Below are 9,885 nucleotides of genomic sequence, written 5' to 3'. Positions count from 1 at the left end.
TCCAGTTTCTCCAATGAGCCCACCGCTCTCAGGTAGACCCCCAGTTAGCCCACACACTTAAATGAGTATGTGCTGGGCACTGGACGTACCACGGGGAACACCCACGAAATCCCTGCCCTTCAGGGAGATTACAGGCTAAGGGGAAGGCAGATCTAGACAAATAAATATACAAATAAATATTCAGGTGCCCTATAATTTAAAGTGTGAACTGTAAGAACACAAAATATCTCCTTTCTTTATTTCCTTTAAATAAAGCATAAATCCTACTGGGAGCTCCCATCTTCCAGGCTGGTGAGAAATTCAGTCTTGGTCTCCACTAGGCTCCTCTTTACCCAGGTTATTCCCAGGGCTCAGGATCTCCTGCAACAGTAGACAGTTTGAGAAGCACTCTCTGGTCATGGGCCCTCTCTGGTACTGAGGCCACAACCATTGTCCCATCCATGGTACTCTTATATTTGGGCTTTGTGGGGCCATGCCTGCTGCTCCAGGGCTGCCAGGAAACAGGTGCCTGCTTCCTCTGTTCCAGGGTGTGTGGAGTGTCTTCCCTTTCCCTGCCTGGGGGACCTCCCTGCTGGACCTGGCTTCCCTGAAAGCCCCCTCTTTGCTTCTTCTTGGGAACACTCAGGATGGACCCTCCCATGAGCTCAGCCCTTCCCCCAAAACAAGAATAAGCTTTGTCTTCTACCAGCTGACCTATCCATATATCTAAGGCCCTGAAAAGGTGAGAAGTTGGCTGGCTACCTGCTCAGAATGGGCTGGACAGAAAACATCCCTATCTCAAAAAGGTATCAGCCACAACCATACAACAAAAGCAACAGAGAAACTCCTGCTCTATCACATGCCAACTATGAGTCCTATGCAAGTGACTTAAGTCTACGGCCATACCACCCTGAACACGCCCAATCTCATCTATGCAAGTGACTTAATCTCTCTACCATACAAATTCTTGTTTCCAGGACTGATAAACTCAAACTCAATATAGAATAAATATCAATACTACTCAGAAATACAAGATGATTGCTCAACTCTTATCTGAATTACAGAACTCAGGGTCAAAAAGAGATGGTTACCTAGAAATCAAGGTGGAGGTTAAGCCCGTGTATGCTGACAGGGAGGGAAGGGATCTGAGAGTCACAGCCATCTAGACCTTGCGTCCACTCTCCTCCCAGCTACTTCTCTTAGATGTCCCATGGGAATTTATATATCCCTATATGTCCTTTCCACAAAACTGCTCCTCCCCTCAGGCCCTCTGAAGGGCACCATTACCTACCCAGTCTCTGCCTAGTCCTTGCCCATTTAACCCAGACAGTCCCCAAGATCATGCAATCCTTACTCTGAAACGTGTTCTTCCCGCTTCACTCCAGCCCAGATCACCAGCATCTTCCTTGCTGACCCTGCAGAAGCCTCTTTTCTCCCTAACATCAGCCTGTCTCCCTCCAGTCTGTTCTCCTCCTAGATGCCAGGCTTATTCTTTCTCTTTGTTAAAGTGAGTGATAGTCTGAATAATGGCCTCCCAAAGATGTCTGTGTCCCAGTCTCTGGAACCAATGAATATGTTACCTTAACATGGCAAAGTGTAACCTGCAGATATGATAAGGACCTTGAGATGTGGGAGATTATCCTGGATTATCTAGGTGGGCTCAGTGTAATCACAGGGCCTTTATAAGAGGGAGTCATAAGGAGCAAAGTGGGAGGAGATGTGATGATGAAAGCAGAGGCCAGAGAGATTTGAAGACATTATAATTCTGGCTTTGAAGATGGAGGAAGAAGCCATGAGCCAAAAGGTGTCCTGTAGAACCTGGAAAAAGCAAGGAAACAGATTTACCCCTAGAGTCCCCAGAAGGAACCAGTCAGCTGACACTTTGACTTTAGCCCAGTGAGATCCATTTCAAACTTCTGACTGCCAGAACTGTAACATAATAAATTTGTATTATTTTAAGCCACTGAATGTGCAGCACTTTGTTGTATCAGCAATAGGAAACTAATACAGTGGGCTTCAAATAGGACTAAGCACACACGCATTTAACCAATTAAAGCTGTTTCATTTGAAACAAAAATGAGTGCTTAGATTCCTTAGATGTCTGTCTGAGTGACTGCAGGCCAAACTGTCTGAAAAGAAGACTCCCTCTGGCCAAATCTGCTTCTTAACAGCACAGGCAGTTTGATGGTGTTCTGAGTCTGTCATTGTGGTGTGGTTCCCAATCCAGAACCTGACACTACCCAGGGCATCACCTACTGAGGAATCAGGCCACACATTGCTAATACCACCTCATCAGCCTTCTGTTTAAGATACTTCCAGGGCTTCTTTTTGCCTTTAGGATCAATTGAAATGCCAAAGTATGGCTTTCAAAGCCCAGCTCAGCAAGCTCCTGTCCGCCTCCTTGTCCCTGTCCTCTGATAGGATTGTACATCTCCTGGAACCCAAAGCATTCCCTCCCACCCCTAGGCCTTTTTCTACAGGGTCCTGTTTACTTGGATTATAGTTTCAGCCCCTCTTGCCCCCTCTGGCCAGTTTCTATGAAAACATGAGGCACGTTTTTCTGCGATAGAAGTCGGCCCCTCAGGCAGGACTTGTTCCTGCCCAGAGCAGCTGCCCCTGACCAGCAATGCAGGTCTGCCCAGGGTGAACAGCCCAGGCTGTGAGGACAAAAAACCCAACTGTGGTTTAAAGAACCTGTGCACATGAGTGTGAGAAGGTTCCAGGCTAGCTTACGTGACTCTTAGTTGCCAGAAGAGACTCCTGGGTGGCTTATCTTACCCTGGGCTGGATGCAGCAACCTATCCTTAATTAGAGCTAATGTATGCCCAGCCTTCCTGGGACTTGTCACTTGTCCCAGGGCATGTCAGTGGTTACCTGTTTCAGTCCCAGCTCTGCCAGTCACCAGTTGGGCAAATTCCTTAACCTCTCTAAGTTTCAATTTACTCCTTTGTGAAGTGGGAGTAACAATAGTTACTGCATAGGGCCATGATGAGGTCTGAAAACATGGTCCTGCATATGAAGCACACAGAGTGTTCCACTGGTAGCGGACATTGATACATATAATCTAGAGTCTACTTGTCTTTCTACCAGGAAGTGATGCTCCCCATTTCATTAAATAAGAGAATTAAATTTTAATTATCAAATTAGCCTGGTGGGATTGGTTAGCCACAGCTCTTGCTCTCTGAGTCCATTTAGTCTGGGTCACAGTACCGTTTCCAGTGGGCCCTGGATGAGTCAGCCCATCCACTTGGCTTGTCCCCATGGCCAGCAGCATCTCTTGTCCTGGCAAATGCAGCAGCCTCCTGACTGGTCTTTCTGCTTCTACTGTGGGCTCCCCACTCCCATCAGCCTATTATCCCCACAGCTTGAGACTCTCTTTAAAATGAAAAAAAAAAAAAAAGTCAAACATTATTTTACTTCCTGCTACAACCTTCAGTGACTCTCCCTGCTCCTCAGGGACTGGTATTTTGATATACTATGAAATTAGAATCAAAACCTTCTCCTCACTGCAGCCTCCAAGACCTCCTTTGCCCCCTGGCTCCAGCTAATCTCTACAGCCTGATAGCCTCCTTTTCCTCAAAGGACGAGGCTCCCTCTTAAACTAGGGACCTTTGCACGTGATGCTGTTGCTACCTGGAACATCACTTCCTCCGGGAAAGCTTTTTCTGACCCTCAGAATAGAAGTCATCACTCCCACAGCACTGTGAGACTCTGCTTTCTAGTTCCTTCTATCAGTAGTGGCTTCCTAATTATATAGTGATCTGATTAGGGGCTGTTCTCCAGCCAGATGGAGAGACCACAAGGGGAGGAATATTTATTTAGCTCACCACCACTTCCCTAAGCACAGAGCCTGGAACACAGTAATCATTCAACAGATGTTTGTTGAATGAATAAAGAATGGGACAAACAAATGAAAGGATAAAACTACTTAATAGGAATTCTTTTGTGAAGCCTTTTGTAAAGTAAATAATACTTGTTGAATTATTTTTGGTGTAAAAATTGACTTTCCTACATTATGATCCCTTCATAATAGTAAATCTATTTTTCCCATGTCACTTGTAAAGATTGTTTTTATTTGCTACATTTAAGACATTTTCCTCCCATTAATTTTTCCTTGTTAATCATCTTTTATGACTACTTTGTGCTTTAAGAAATTTATTTAGAATATTATCTCAGCTTTGTTGGTGAGAAGACTCTGGCAGCTTTCACTGTTGACTAATCAGCGCAGCTTGGAACACGATGTCACCCTTTCAGAACTCTCTCAGACCTAGATAAAACTTATTTTGTGTCTCCAGTTGGGGACAAGGTGCTTGGAAACAGTACCTTATGCAACAGAGCTGATTCAGGGCCATCCCTCAGAGGCAAATGAAATAAAAATCATGGTGTGTGGAAAATGTACCCTCAGTGTCCTAGGAACCAAAGATTTTAAAGCTTCTCTGCCAGTAATACAGTTTTTATTTTATGTTTCTTGGAAAACCGAAGGCTTGTATTTACCACATGTGTTACCTAAGATGCAGAAAGGGGATAAAAAGGTACCCTGCGCTGGTAAGGATTTCCATGGCAGCCTGGTCAAAGCCACCCTCTTTGCAACTGGCCTCCACCTAGCCTTGCACATGATCCCTGGGGAGGGGTATTTCTATTCAGCATGAAATCTTTTTGCTTGCTCGTTTCTATGGGGAATAGTACATGCGTGCAAAGTTGTTGGCTGTTCTTACTTTATTTCAGAAATGTACAGGGCTGAGGCACCTGAATTTTTCCTTGAATACTTTAAAGCAAATTATACGCTGGAACCTTTCATGCCTGCTCCCAGAGGAATTTCCTTTGAGTGTTCATATCTCAAAAGCTTGTGTAACCTGACACAATTATCTAAAAAGCCTTGTAATCCAAAAGAACAGAGTTCTGAGCTAGGAATGAAGGTCGGAACTGGGAAAGAAGCGTTCTCCCCTGCCTGGGGACTAGGTCATGCTTCACCATGACAGTGCTTAATTCACGCACCAAAGAAATATGTTAACCTCCTGGCACTGTGACCGGTGGGTAGTATACTTGCTTATCTCTCTGAACAAGGAATCTCTTGATGAGGTGCTTGAGGGGCATTACAAAGCCTTAGACCTGGCTGGCGGTTAAAAATATTTCTATAACCACCTTGAGAAACTGGTCTTCCCAGGATGAAAGCAAGAGCACCTGGGCCACTTCCAGGGGAGAACCCTCTCCACTGACTCAAAAATCAACCCATCCTGAGAGCTGGGGTCTCACGCCAGCAGTTAGCACTGCAAGGGGGCTGCGGGGTAGGAGGATGTCTGGAATCCATATTTTCACCAAGTGGTTGGTCCAGGTGATTCTGACTCAAGCCCAGCTCAATCTCCAATTCAAGGGAGAAGGAAGGAGAGTGAGGACACTGTAAGTGGAGACTTAAAACCGGGGCTCTACCGGGAGATGACTCCTTGTTTCCGAAAGCCCTTTTGCCAAGACGCTTCTTTCTCCTCTTTTTGTTTTCATTTTTAGAAATCCCAGCTCCACTCTCTATTTGCATACCAGCGGTGAGGGACCTCCAAGGAGAATAGGCACCACTCATAGGTGGTTGGCTTTTCAAGGAATTCGCTGGAGAAAATTGTAGGCAAGGCAGGGAACAACCCCCACCCCTCCTCCATCTGGTTTCAGTTTATTTAAAAAAACAACACACACAGGCCTCCCCACCAGCAATCAGAAAGCAGCCACAGCTTCCCCAGGGGGTGTATTAGCCACGAGGGGCGGGGCTGAATTATGTATATGCAAATAAATTAAATCAGTCAGCCAACAGCAACTAAATTTTGTATCTTTTCTTGGCAGTTGTTCTGCGAAGAAAAGGTCTGAATCGGGGTGATGGAAGCTGTAAGGAAGCAAGTTTTGGTATTGGTTTTAACAACTTGCCTTAATTCTAATCCAGAAGCAAATTTTAAAAGATTGATAGTCCTTTGCCTAGGTATTGCCAACCTCCTAGGCTGAAGGCCAGGGGACAGTGCTGCCTTAGTCAGGAGCAGAGTGTCTGGAAGGCTGAGTTACCTAGGGCATGTCACTTTACCTCTCGGAGTCTGTTTCTTATGTATAAAATGGTAACACCTGCTTCATAGGGATGATATGAGGATAGTAAATAAAATTAAGTACAAGCAGGCAGAACACAAGGACTGGCATTCAGCAAGCACACAGTAAATGTGACAAATGATTATGAATAACTCAAAACCAAATTGCAGGACTCAAGAAGACCAGTTTCACCTGGAGTCAGCCAAGCTCTCCCAGCAAGTGTTTTCAGCTGGGGCTTGCCTTTCCCCTGGGGCTGGTCAAGAAAAACCTTCAGAGCAAATTTGCTAAGTGTTTTCCAAACTCGAGGGCCCTAATCCCCAAATATCTGCCTTCAATCTTGGAGGCAAAAGAAAAGAAGTTCAGAGGAGGGTGCCAGCCAGTTTGAAAACATCAGTGATACTCTTGGCTTCCTGCATCTCCCCACCCCCATCCCTGGTAACTGAGGGGCCTGACTACCAGGTGCACAGCCTAGATGAGAGGGAGGGGGTACTCAGTTCATGCCCAGGAGTCAGCAGTCTCCCAGGCTTTTGTGTCACATGAGTGATGTGCTGGAGACCACAGGCACTCAGCTGCCTCTGGGCTCAGCCCTCGCATGTCCACAAGCATTCTGGGCTCAGTTTATACAAAACAGACCTCTGCTTTTGTCCCTCATGTGGATGCTCCAACAGGACTCCCAGCCTCCCCTCTTCTCCCATCCCCAAACCAGACAGGGGTCTTATTTGTTCAAGACCATTACCAGCTCTTCTTTGCCCTCAGAATGAAGTCTAAGAGGCCACGTGTGGCAAACATAGCGCTACATTAACACAGTTCTCAAGAGCCCAGATTTTGGGCTCTGGTACACCTGAGTTTGAGACCCTGAACAATTTTCTTAGCCTCTGGAAGCCTCAGTTTCCTTGAATGTAAAATAGTAATGATGGTACCTACTACAAAAGGCTATTGTAAGTCCTCTATAAACAACCCAGGGCTTGGGACAGAGCAAGAGGCTTGGAGGCCAGTGCGTGGAATAAAGATTGAGGATGAGGTGGGGAAGGGGTGGCTGCCAGAACTAGGGAAGATGATGAGAACCATCTTTGGACATGCCAAGTGTAAGGGGCCTATGGGTGTCCCAGAGAGGCATCCAGGGGCAGCTGGACACATGGGCTTGGAGTTAAGAGCAAGGCTTGGCTGGAAAATAGTGTGGGAGTCACCAGCATGTGAGGAGAAAAATGAGGTCATGGTGAGGGAGAGACTGAGCATGAGGCCTCCACAGTCAGAGGTTCACCCACAAGGAACAGAAGCTCATGAAAGAGGCAGAGAGGAAGAGCCAGAGAGGTAGGAAGAAATCCAGCAGCAGTGGCTTTGCAGACACCAAAGGGAGAAAGGGCGTAGGGTAGTGAGGAATAGCCAGAAGTGCAGAGACATCCAGGAAGCCATGTTAACTGAAAGCAAAGATGTGTCCATGGTATTCAGGGACTAGGATGTCATTCACTGGTAACCTTTGGTGTGGTTGGGAGTGGGAGCAAACTCAGAGCTGGAGTTGTGGAGAAGAGAGTAGAGATGGTGACTGCTGATAGTTTTAGAGAAATGTGGCTGAGAATGGGGGCAGGGGGAGAACATGAGAACAATGCTTGAGGAAAGAGATATAGGATTGAGGTAGGAGAAGTTCTTTATTATGATTACCAGAAGGAGAGGCCAGAGCTGGTGTGAATGCTGCTGGGAAGGAGCCAATGTTTAGTTATTATATCCAAGGTGCCCAGCACAGGGCCTGGCATGCAGTAGGAACTCAATAAAATCTTGTTGTCTTTGAGGATGGGGAAGGATGGGGTCTGGAACTTGGGGTGGAGGTACTGGTCATTGGCAGGAAGAGGTTCCCTTCTGCCATTGTGCCAGGAGGGAGGGATGGTCGGGGTGCCAGGGGTGAGCAGAGTGCAGGGCAGGGCCTCCTTGGGCCTCTGCTGCCTCTGAGCCTGACCACAGAGAAAGGAAGAAGTGATAAGAGAGTGTTTGGCTCAAGAAACCCCAATGTGGTCAGGGAACAGAGCATGAACTTTTGGAGAGTGCTACTTGGCAACTCTCTCCCCAATACCCCTATTTCTGTTCCCAGCATCCTCAAATCCAGCTGTCACCTTCACTTTATCCCCTTCAGAGCCGTGCCCTCCCCAAAGGCCAGCAGATGGTGCCAGTGAGCTGCTGGACTCAGATGGAGCAGAACAGAGCTGGCCTGCCAGACCCCACTCACCCCATGGCCTCCCAGAGCCTGGGGCATGCTAAAGGTTTGACTCCCCAGGTTCCTGACTAAGGGGGTTGAGGGAGCAGGACTAAGGACTAAAGGAGACTATGGGCTTTGGGCTTCGGGGTGGGGTGGTTCAGGGGCTCTGCTCCTTCTGGTTGCCCTTCATTCCTCTACCCCTGCCAGGCCCTGTCTTATCTGCTGGGGCTCCTACCCTCTGCCCCCCTCCCTTCTTTTCTCTGGAGGCCCCTGCCAGCCCAGACTTCTGGTTCTGGCAGAGGCTGGTTCTCTGCCCTTGGGCAGGCACAACCTGGCACCAGGCCTCAGACAGGGCTGGGCCAGCCCCTCCCAGCCATGACTGCCTGAACCACCTCCTTTCTACTTCCAGAATGTCTCCACCTGATGAGAAGCAAGGGGTCAGCTGCTGAGGAGGCTACAGGAGGCTAGAGCATAGATCCTGGGAAGGAGGCCTGGCCTCCTAGCCTCCTGGCCTAGAAAGTTGGATGAATTTCAGGGCATAGGGTGTGTTAAATAAAACTGTGGCAGATCATCCAGTCCCACTGGAAACACCCCATGCCCATCCTAACCATCCTATATTCCCCTACTCATTCCCTACACCCCCTCTCAGCAAGACTCTCTCCCCATCTTGGGCTTCCCAGTGAGTCAGGATCCTTCATGTTTCCTTCCCAGGACAGTGTACGATCCTGTTTCCCAGACTCTGTTTTCACCCTACTTTCCCACTTCCACCTCCCTACACTTGGACTCCTGCTCTGACAATTGCTGGTATACCTGTGTGGCCTTGACCTCATTGAAGGCTGTCTGGGATCCCCACCTCACCACCCCTTCTGCATCCCCTCCACAGTTACAAAAGGAAGCCCTTAATGGATGAAGCTGGAGAAACCACAGCCAGACTCTCAGTAGGATGACTAGAGCTAGGGGGGACCCACCTATCCAGGTTCTACAGCTTAGATCAGGAAGCCAGGTCAAGGGTGCTGTGTCCACTTCTGAGACTGAGCCACAGATTTGGGACAACAGCAATCAGCAGGTTTTGGAAAATCAGTGTTTCCCTGAGTTTCCAAAGAATGATGCAGACCAAGGGAGAAAGTCACCAAAACACACCACACACACACACACAAATTTACATGGCACAGGGAGAGACACATCATATGTACATGGACAATCTATGGAGCCCATGGATACAAATGTATACAAATACAGGCATACATAGGCACACAAGGTCATGTACCCAAGGTCAGGCACACACACCCTCCCCAGGCAAGTCCGGCCTCCCAGGACCAGGGCTGGCCTGTCATCTGTACTTACAGGGGGAGGAATAGGTGGAAGCACAGAAGTGGCTCTGGGAAGGACTTGGTTCCTCCACCCAGAGCCTCTCCCCTTAAGTGGGTCTGACTCCCAGTCCCTCCCTGAGATTCCTCTGGCCCACCAGGGGGCCATGCCTGGGTGGCACAGAAGGCTTTGGAGGAGGCATTGCCTTGAAGCCCTGGCACAGAGCCTGAGCATCTAAGATAGAGAAAGGGCAACAGGGCTGGGAGGAGTCCTAGTATAGGCATGCATGAGGCACCAGGCAAGGGTCCATATGAAGTAGGGACCTCCTCTGCCATGAGCTGCACCTACTGACT

Source organism: Camelus dromedarius, chromosome 9 (genome assembly GCF_036321535.1).
Source record: "Camelus dromedarius isolate mCamDro1 chromosome 9, mCamDro1.pat, whole genome shotgun sequence".
Taxonomy (NCBI): domain Eukaryota; kingdom Metazoa; phylum Chordata; class Mammalia; order Artiodactyla; family Camelidae; genus Camelus; species Camelus dromedarius.
Note: the sequence above shows the minus strand (reverse complement) of the source record.